This window comes from Lactuca saligna, chromosome 9, assembly GCF_052625555.1.
Source record: "Lactuca saligna cultivar CGN05327 chromosome 9, ASM5262555v1, whole genome shotgun sequence".
Classification (NCBI taxonomy): Eukaryota; Viridiplantae; Streptophyta; class Magnoliopsida; order Asterales; family Asteraceae; genus Lactuca; species Lactuca saligna.
Window position 1 is genome coordinate 96,358,421 of NC_136425.1, and position 10,054 is coordinate 96,368,474.

Below are 10,054 nucleotides of genomic sequence, written 5' to 3' on the forward strand. Positions count from 1 at the left end.
GTCCTAGTCCCATTCATAGTTGTTGGACTTTTATTCTTGTTGGGCCATTGATGTCATGTTTGGGCCCTTTTGGGCCATGTGGCCCAATGTAATTTGGACTTTTAACTTGGGCCCATTAATGTAGGTTAAACATTTAGGCTTTGATAGTGGGCCTTAGATTAAGATGTTGGGCCTTTTTCTATGTTGTGACTCAATTCTGATTAAGATGTTAACTCATTACTTGATGTGAAATATCTTTATATGATTATGCAATTGTTTGTTATTTGGATTGTATTGATTTATGTGAAGACTATAAGGGAGGCCATAGCACCTGGTAAGACCATGAGGGGGAGCTCGTGGCACTTGGGTAATTAACCATAGGGGTTGCCCATTGCATCCTGGTTGAAGTCCATAGGGGGAGTCCACAATAGTTTTAAGTGTATATGTGCATAACATTATATGACTATGTGATATATGTATTTTGGAAAACTCACTAATCATCTGCTTACAATTTTGTTGGGTTTCCAGGTACTTCTGGTTCTAAGAGCAAGGGCTCGGCTTGATGGCACATCCTGCACTCTCTAGTTTACTACACTAGTTATTTTGGATACTTTAATCTTTTGAAAAATATATTATGTAATGGAATTTTGGACTACAAACATGAATGTGATTTTTAAATATTTAATGAAAAAAATACCTAAGCTTTTCAGTTGTTACACGTTGGTATTAGAGCTCTGGTTAGAGGGATTCGGGCATAGTCTTGGGTGTGTCAGAACTTAGACCGAGGAAATGGTAAAACCCTTTTTAAAAAGAAACCAAAAGTTAAAGTTTTCTTGCAAATGGTTTTCATAAGTAAAAATGGGAGGGTGCAATGCATATAATCGGTCGGGCTCTAGTAATTGTTCCCAATGTGCAAGCCATTCTATAGCTACACATGGAAATTGATGTTGAATTGATTATTTACTAAGTGCATGCTTTTAAAGTTGTATATGTCTAGGATTGCAGAGCCCTAAAATGACGGATTCTACCTTATTCATGTTTCTTGTTTGGTTGTGGTTTAGGGTAAAAGCTTATTTGACAGTCTATGTGATTCTATTTGTGTATAAATAACATGCATAGGGAAACCTGCTACGATTGATTTGAGTTTCTGGTTCGGTAAGGATCAAAAAATCCTAGAGTAATCTAGGATTTGAGCTCATGATGTATACTGTGGTCATGTTATTTTATTTGGGTAATCTTGAGGTATTATGTATAGCCTTGGGGAAAGTACAGGTAGGTGTGGAAGGTAGTATTGGTCTTATACTACTGAAAGTACATGACCTATACCTAAAACAATGTCAGACCAGGAAGCTTTAAGGATTCCGGTGAGGAGGAACCCCTTCGAGCATCCTTATCAATTTATATTATGTGGTATTTTTTCAGTTGAGGATGGTGATGATCACGTGAGGTTTAGGTTAAGGATCAGGATCAAGATGAGGTTCAAGGTCTGGTGTAAGGTCCATTGATTTTAGGTTGCGCGATCTCATTGTAGCCAAGGTTACTCATGCCATCCTTGATGCTACCTTGGTGATATTTTGTAGCATTAAGGAGGGAATCATATAGATCATGGAGGAGCGGCTCATGTATTTTTGAGTCGAGATTGCTATAGGCCAGATAGGCGCCCGAGCTCCCTCATTTAGAGAGTTCAAGGCATGTTTTGTGCCTGAGTTTTTTAGAGTCATGGACCCCATTACTAGTCGACGTTGGGTGGAAGACATGGAGAATGCCCAATGCACGACCTTTTTCCCCGAGGCGGCAAAGTTGGGGTTCACATCTTGTATGTTGAGGGACCGAGTACGAGACTGGTAGGAGAAGGTTACCCACGAGGTGGGATCATCAGTTGTGGCTAAGATGACTCGGGAGGAGTTTGTGAGGAGGTTTGAGCAGGAGTTTTCATGGCCATTGAGGTGCAGTATTTGGTGAGAGAGTTCCAGGATTTACAGCAGAATAAGGAGACTATGGCGGAAATCACTCCTAAGTTTCAAGAGTGGGCACTATTAGTTCTATAATATGCTACAGATAAGGAGATGTAGAAGACTAGGTATCATTCTATGTTAAGGGATGATATCCATTACTTTATAGGATTTTAAGGGCGTAAGACCCTAAATGACATGGTGGAGAAGGCCCGGGAATGGGAAATTCTGTTGGAGCTCTGGTCGAAGAAGAAGTCGGATCTGGTTCAGGCAACAGTTGGTCAGGCTAAGAAACCGAAGAACTTCGAGCGTCGCGGTAGGAGCCAGCAGGGCCGTAGCTGATTTGCCAAGATATAAAAGCCACATAGTGGTTCCTGTCGGGTGGCAGGCTCAAGATGTGAGAAGGAAGGAGAAGAAAGCCTTAGACATTGAAAAGCTTTTGAATCCTTCATTTTTAGCTCATTGGGAAGCTTATGGAGATAAAAAGCTCAAACCTTGCCATCTATTTTGCTAGTTTGAGTCAGGGTTTTGTTATGAAGTCCATTGTTGGTTTTTAGACCCTGTTTTATGAGTTGTGCAACTCCAAGTTTATGCATCAAGCATGCTCAAGGAGCTTGGATCTAACAATCCTATCCTTTGGAGTTGTACAACTCTCAAAAGAGGGTATAAAAACCAACATTGGACTTCATAACAAAACCCTAACTCAAACTAGCAAAAGAGATGGAAAGGTTTGTGCTTTTTACCTCCACAAGCTTCCCAATGAGCTCCAAATGTAGGATCCAAAAGCTTTTCAATGTCAAAGTCTTGCTTCTACTTCCTTCTCATTGCTAGAATACCAAAAATGATGTATTTGTGGTACTCACAAACTCAAGAGGCACACACAAACGATTTTAGGGTTTCGGGTATGTTAAAGAGTGATGGAGGCTTGTTAGGGTAAGGTCCAAATGATTTAAGGATGTGATGTTTACAGTCAGAGGGAGAACAAAAAAGTGATCTCCTAAAGTATCCTTACCTGCTTCATATGTTGTACTTGAGTTATTGTTATATGTGTTCTAGTGTGATTTGAATACCATATTTTAGGCTAACTATCTACTCAGGGTTGCATGCTAGAGTGCATGCTTAGGAGATATGCATTTTAGTGTGTGGTATACAAGTTGTTAAAGATGCATGATAACGTGTAAGCTAGGGATCCACATGAATTGCATGCTGGAACTTTGCAATCCTTATGATTCCTTTTTCATATTAGTTTCTTCTTAATTGTTGCTTGCTTTGTGCTTTGTGAAACCTATATTAATGTGACTTCACTATTAAGAGAACACGTTAAGTTGCATGCCATGAAGATTAAATAGTTTTAGAATGTTTTATTTGGCTTTATTATTCTGCTCATGATTGAGTCGAACGGTTGTATTGCATGATCTTTTGGTCGATGTCCTTCTTAATCCTTGCTGCATGCAATTATATTCGTAAGATAGTTAGTGGGATGGTTGTTCAAATACAAGATAAAGAAGTACCACCATATGAAACCCACATATGATTGAGATTGTGACTTTCTTAAAGCTCTAATATGTGACTTTTTGATGATTGATGTCGAGTTAAATCCAATCCTTGCTAAAAAGATGAATCATCATCCTGTTGATACTCCTTCAATGATTACTTAAGGATTCAAGAACAGGTCCTTTGAGGTACAAACTTCCCTTATCTTGGCATTTTCTTCAAAGTCTCTATAGATTGTGAAAGGATCTTCTTTCTAACCACTATTTTCATCGGATCTCAAAGTAACAACTCGATGACACTATCTTGTTTGTTAAGATGTCCAAGTTTACCACCAAGGAGGTAACGTTTGAACTTGAATGGAGAATTGGATAGATCTTTGGGGTAAGCATATTCTGGTGGATCATCGTCATGTTTCTCAAACTTGATCCTTGAAGAAGACAGATGTGAGGACAATTTGGGGGAAATTGTTGATACATAGAAGTGACCCTTGGCAGCTATGCAATGTATTGATAAATTGAAGACTGGAATGGATAGAATACTAAAGTGTTTTGATAGGAAGAGAAATAAAGGAGTTGTCTTGTATTGGATGAAGACTTAAGACGACTGGAGATAAATGAGGCAATGTGAATATTTGAAAAGCATTTTGTATTTTGTGATATCGCAATGATAGAAAGTAATGATCATCTTTACTGACTTTGTGTGTTAGGTCAGTGTTCCTAGTTCAAAGCATGGGAAGCATGGTTGTCAAAACCAAGATTACTTTTTATTATACTTTTGTAGACTAGTAGTATAATCTTATATAAATAGATAGACTTTGTAATCAGAGGATTCTGTGTCTGATTCCAGCATCCTTATAACCTTATCACATTGAAATACAAGTCTCATTATCATTCATACTTTGTTGTTCATCAATCATTAACACTTGTTTGACTGTGATTCAAGAAGTATCTCTTTAACTTGCTTGCATTTAATGATTTGTTTTGTTGCTATGTTCCATTATAATTATGCTAATTTAGTATTGTTGAGCTTTATTAATTATCCATGAGATTGACGTAAATTTCATACCATAATATCTTTGTTACTAAGTTCTTCTCTTAAGGATAAGTCTTATTTTCATATATATATATATATATATATATATATATATATATATATATATATATCAAAATCATATCGAGGAAAGATGATAAAGATGCATATATAGATACATATTTAACTTGGTTTTTCTTAAATTTGTTAAGTGGATATAATGTAAGTGCGAGTAAACAAATAATCATAAGGAGAAGTAACAAACTTAACTTAGTTATAAATAAACCCAATAAAAACAAATAATTATATTATGAAATTGTATATAAATAAATTTATCGTAAAATTGAAACATGTATGCCTCTTCCAACGAAAATGTTAAAAATATTTAAGGAGCCGTAAATACTCACCATAAATGCATGACTTCATTTTAGACTCGGAGAGTGGATTGGTTTTTCAAGGTTTCATATGTAAAGTCGAGACCCAACACTTAAATGAGATAGAGGTCAAGAGAGGCTCTAAGATAGTTGGCCAATCGTGAAAAGGGGGAGCACAATTGGTGCTTGGCTTGAGCGAAGAAGGAAGAACGACATCAACAGGAGCTTTCTTTTTCAGTTGTGGCGAGGGTTTGCTTGGAGTGCTTCCTAGTGTGATCTTTTTCTGTTCCGGAAACAAAACTCAAAAGGTATGGGAGGAGCAAAGCAGCAGCAAGAACGACATCATGTGGTGCATGGTTGTTGTTGTTCGATGATCATAAGGTTGATAGGCACTTATAGTGTTCAATGAAGTTGGGAAAACGAGAGAGAGAGAGAGAGAGAGAGAGAGAGAGAGAGAGAGAGAGTTGCTCCCCTCTTTATTGTTGGAAAAACAACACCTTTAGTGGAGGTGTTGTTGGTCGAAGATGAAAAAGAAAAGGGAGAGAGTTACGTGAGGATTGAAAGGTCGAATTAAGGTGAGGAGTTTCAGCCATTTAAGAGGAGTGGTTGTACCACAAAAAAGAGAGTTACCACAAAATGAAACCCACATATTATTGAGCTTGTGACTTTCTCAAAGCTCTAATATGTGACTTTGTGACAATTGATGCCAAGTTAAATCCAATCCTTGCTAGAAAGATGAATATTCCTCATGTTGATACTCCTCCAACGATTAACTAAAGGATTCAAGAACTAGGCCTTGGAGCTACAAACTTCCCTGGCCTATGCATTATCTCCAAAGTCCCTAGATATTGTGAAAATATATTCTTGCTAGCCACTGATTTTTATCGGATCTCAACGAAATAGCTCGAAGACAATATCTTATTTGTTAAGAAGTCCAAGTTCCCCACTGTGGAAGTAAGGTTTGAAGTTCAAAGGAGAATCTGATAGAACTTTGGGGTAGGCATGTTCCGGTGGATCATCATCAAGTTTCGTAAATATGATAAGTGAAGAGGATTGTTGTGAGGTCATCTAGGGGGAAATTGTTGATACATGGAAGTGAACCTTGGTAGCTAAGGAATTAACTGGTAATGCAAAGATTTGAATGGTTGGAATACTGAAGTGTTTTAATGTGAAGAGATAGCAAGGAGTTGTATGAAGATTTGAAAAGCATTTTTGTATTTTATGATACCGAATTGTCAGAAAGTAATGATCACCTCTACTGATATTTTATGTTAGGTTGGTTGTAACATCCTGTTTAAAGTAAAATAAATAAGTCAATAAATATTTAAATGAGTAAATAAATAATAAACCCGATAACCCTAGATGTATTTTATATTTTATTTTACTTTATCCCTAATCCATAATAAGTTATCTGTGTTAGCCATAAGGAGTTAATTTGAAAGGAAGGGGATGTAAGGACTGAAAGTGTTTAAATCACATTATTTTTGATAATTGGAGAAGGGGTAAAACCTGTCACACTCCTCCTAGCCTCATCTTATCACCTTCTCAAACCCCTAACTCAAAATGTTAATCCAATAGCCACCATGTCTCCCCAACTTCCAGCCACCGCTGTCACCCATCCTTTACGCCTTCTTGAACCAACGAAGCCAACCTTTTCTGTTGTTGTTCCCGACGATAGCGGAGATCGAAGAGTCTGCGACCGATGTCACCTTTCCCTCTCCAGTAATGGCACCACCCTTCCATCTCTTCGTTTCTTCTTCCGTATCTTCGAGTCCCATCGCCGCCGCCACTTCATCAACTGTCCCATTTTCGTTATCCATGAGCAGCTGTCACATGCCACCATGTGTGGGTGGTTGTGTGGTGTTCGTGTTTCATGTGAGCGTGTGTGCTGCTACTATAACCTCTCTCTCTCTCTCTCTGTATCTCTCTTTATATATATATATATATATATATCTTCCCCATCCTTTTTGAAATATCATATTCATTCGACCGATACCGTTTCCGCCACGCGGCTGTCGCCAAACGGATCTCTGACCACACATGCCGCCTTGTAGATGGCCATGTTGTGTGCATTTTCTATGCGTATGTTTGTGCGTATTACAATGTAACTTGTGTGTATGTGTTTTCTTGGTCGGAAATCCAAAGTGAATCTACCACCACCGTGATGTGGTGGTTGTCGCCTCAGACCGCCGTCGACCACCACTGCCCGAGGTGTCAATGGGTCGTTCCTGATTTATTAAATATGTATTTATTTAGTTAACTAACCATCTAATTTTAGGTGCTACAAACCCTAGTTAGGTTTATGCAACGCCTGTGTTTCTGGGCTAAGCATTAATGATGATGTACTAATCTAGGTCAACCATTGTAACTCATTTTGAAGTAATAAAGGTGAATTATTTGAGTATTATGTGAAATTATGTGTTTTATACTTAATTATGATGATATAATAAATTAAGAATTAAAATAAGAGTAAAAAATAAAATGTTAGATAAACCCGATATATATGAAGAAAGTTTTTGTCATCGTAACAAGGATTTCAGAGAAATAAAGAATATCAAAATCCAGGTTATAACAAATAAGTTATTGACTGTCGAAGTTCCGCGACAGAACCACCACGACATGTGGGCCATAAAAAGTGAATTTACGTTAAAGTGTTTTTTTTTGCTTGACTGATCTAAATGAAATTTGTAGTATACGTTAAACCAAGAGTGTGCAAAAAAAAGAAACGTCCAAATCTAACTTCGAATGAGAAAGTTATGAATTTTCTAAGATTTCGCAAAGTAGTGTCCAACCCGGAATTTGAATTATATATCGAGCGATTTTTAGCCGATACAACCTAAACGAGAAATAAAGATCTTGTCGATAGTAGTTCAACGGTAAAAGGATAGATGAAAACGAATGTTAGATGAAAAAGTGATGAACTTTTAACAGACTTTTCCTATCCTGGCCTGTTAAAAATATAACTTTAAAAATAAATCAAAATTATCTAATGGAGTCTAAACAGAAGTTGTAGAGTATGGTGTTACCTACGCGTGTATATAAAGAACGTCGAAAACCGAGCTCGTATGCGAAAGTTATGAATTTTTGAAGTTCGAGGCACACACTTCGAGGCTTAACTGAAGCAAGCTACGTAGCTCCATCTAAAAGTTTACACATCCGAACCTCGCAAACTACACCCCCCTCATCCACATTATGTACGAGGGTACGCCCTACTTACCGAGGTACACCCTGCGTATCGAAGTTACGCCCAACATAAAATGAGGCTTCGGCCACCTATGAAAAGGGTGAGTGGCTGCCCGAATTGTTTTGCAAATTCCTTCTCTCTTTCACTCTCTACTCTCTCTCTCTCTCTCTCTTTCCACTCTAATCCGCCACGAACACTAGGGAACCTATCTAACAGTAGAAGAAAGCCCAAGAGCACCCGAAGACTCCAAGAAAAAGCGTTTTTCGGTTTGAAACTCTGCCCGCGTAGAGCCCGGTTTTCAAGCAAACCTCCTGGTTTCATCAAAGAAAATTGTTTTAAGGAACAAAGTGTTGTCCGAATCACCACCTTATCAAGTGAGTGTGCACTGACTTTCATCATACACATAGATATGAAGTATTTTAAATAATAACGTGCTATGTGTGTCAATATATATATATATATATATATATATATATATATATATATATTGTTTTTTGTTTATTTGAGATCTATGTTGTATGAAAGATTTTCATTTCATTTTTCAAATCTGAACTGTATATGTATTTTTTTATCTACAAATATATTGGGTAAAACATGGGTCGATGAAATAGTTGATGTGTGGTGAGATAAAATGATGAGAGACCTCAACATTGACGATGATCCAATCATTTAGCAGAGTATAGATGGCGACCACTACTTTTCTAGGAAGTCCAGTGAAAGGCTAGCAATCTCGTAACCTGTAGGTGCTTGTAAATGATGTGTTCACCGGTGTACTCCATCCCTCTCATGGCTGCTTTATGGACATTTATGGTCGAGGAATTCCTTCAGCAGTAATGTCTACCCCAATGATGATCCTTAGGCTAGGTCCCTTTTATTAGATGCTTTAGGGACGTACAGTGAGGATAACGTGAATGGGTTATCATGTTTGTTTGGTTTGATGAAATCAATGAACTTATTTATTGTGTATTGAAAACCCTATATGCTCACCAGGCTGCCAAGCCTGACCCACCCAGATTCTTGTATTACAAGTAGTGGCAAGAGCATAGTTGGATTATCTAATAAGAGATTATGGATCTATAGGCCAGTAAAAATATATATATTATGTTGTAAAGACCTATATTGTATTCTAGGCCAATTTTTTCTTATGGCTTATGATGTTTTGCTTGTGCTTATGATCTGTATCATTGTTGAGATCCCAAGTTTGTAATGTAATGAAAATACATTTGTTTAAGAAATGCTTTGACAAATTTTATTATATTTTGTATTGGGAACAAATTCCACAATACTTTTCTTTGAAAGATTACTCTAATTTTATTATAAAAGCATCAACGAAATCGGTCTTTTCTGGTAGTGAAAATCGGGATGTTGCAGTTTAGAAAAACCAAATTTAAAGAAACCCTAGTTTTTACAGTTGGTAGGGACCCACGTTGAAGTTGTTCATTTAACTTTAAATAATAGTTATAGGGTTAAGTGTGGAACACTAACCCTAATTATCATTTTATGTGAAAAACTCTAAACTCGGGAAGCTCTATATTATACAATGACCGGGCGTGTATTGGGGATGTCGATTAGATTATCATTTCACTTGAGCATGACTATGTCAAACCTTAATCAGTCATACCCTTAATTGATTATGTCCTTAATGTGGTAAGTGTTCTTACTTTAACCCTAATCATCATTTCATGTGTGGTGGTCAATGTTGCAAGTGACTATTACCTGTAATCGGGTATTGACTCAAGTATCTTGTTGTAGGTGATTGGATGTGAGTTGAAGTTGGTCGAGTCCTTCATTGCTATAGTGGTTATCTACAATCATATCGAGGTAAGTTTCCCCTCACTATACCTGTGGGTCGAAGGCATCAATATTGGCCCACTAGTTTGGTTATTCCATAATAGTAGAGAGATGCCTTAGGGTTCTGTTAGGTCTGTGTTCTAGTATCAAGAATGCTTCTTTGCTGTGTGACATACTAGATGTGTAGTCTGCTATCGAGTATGCTACTATGCTGTAGTGATCTATTAGATCTGTCTCCTAGTATTGAGTAT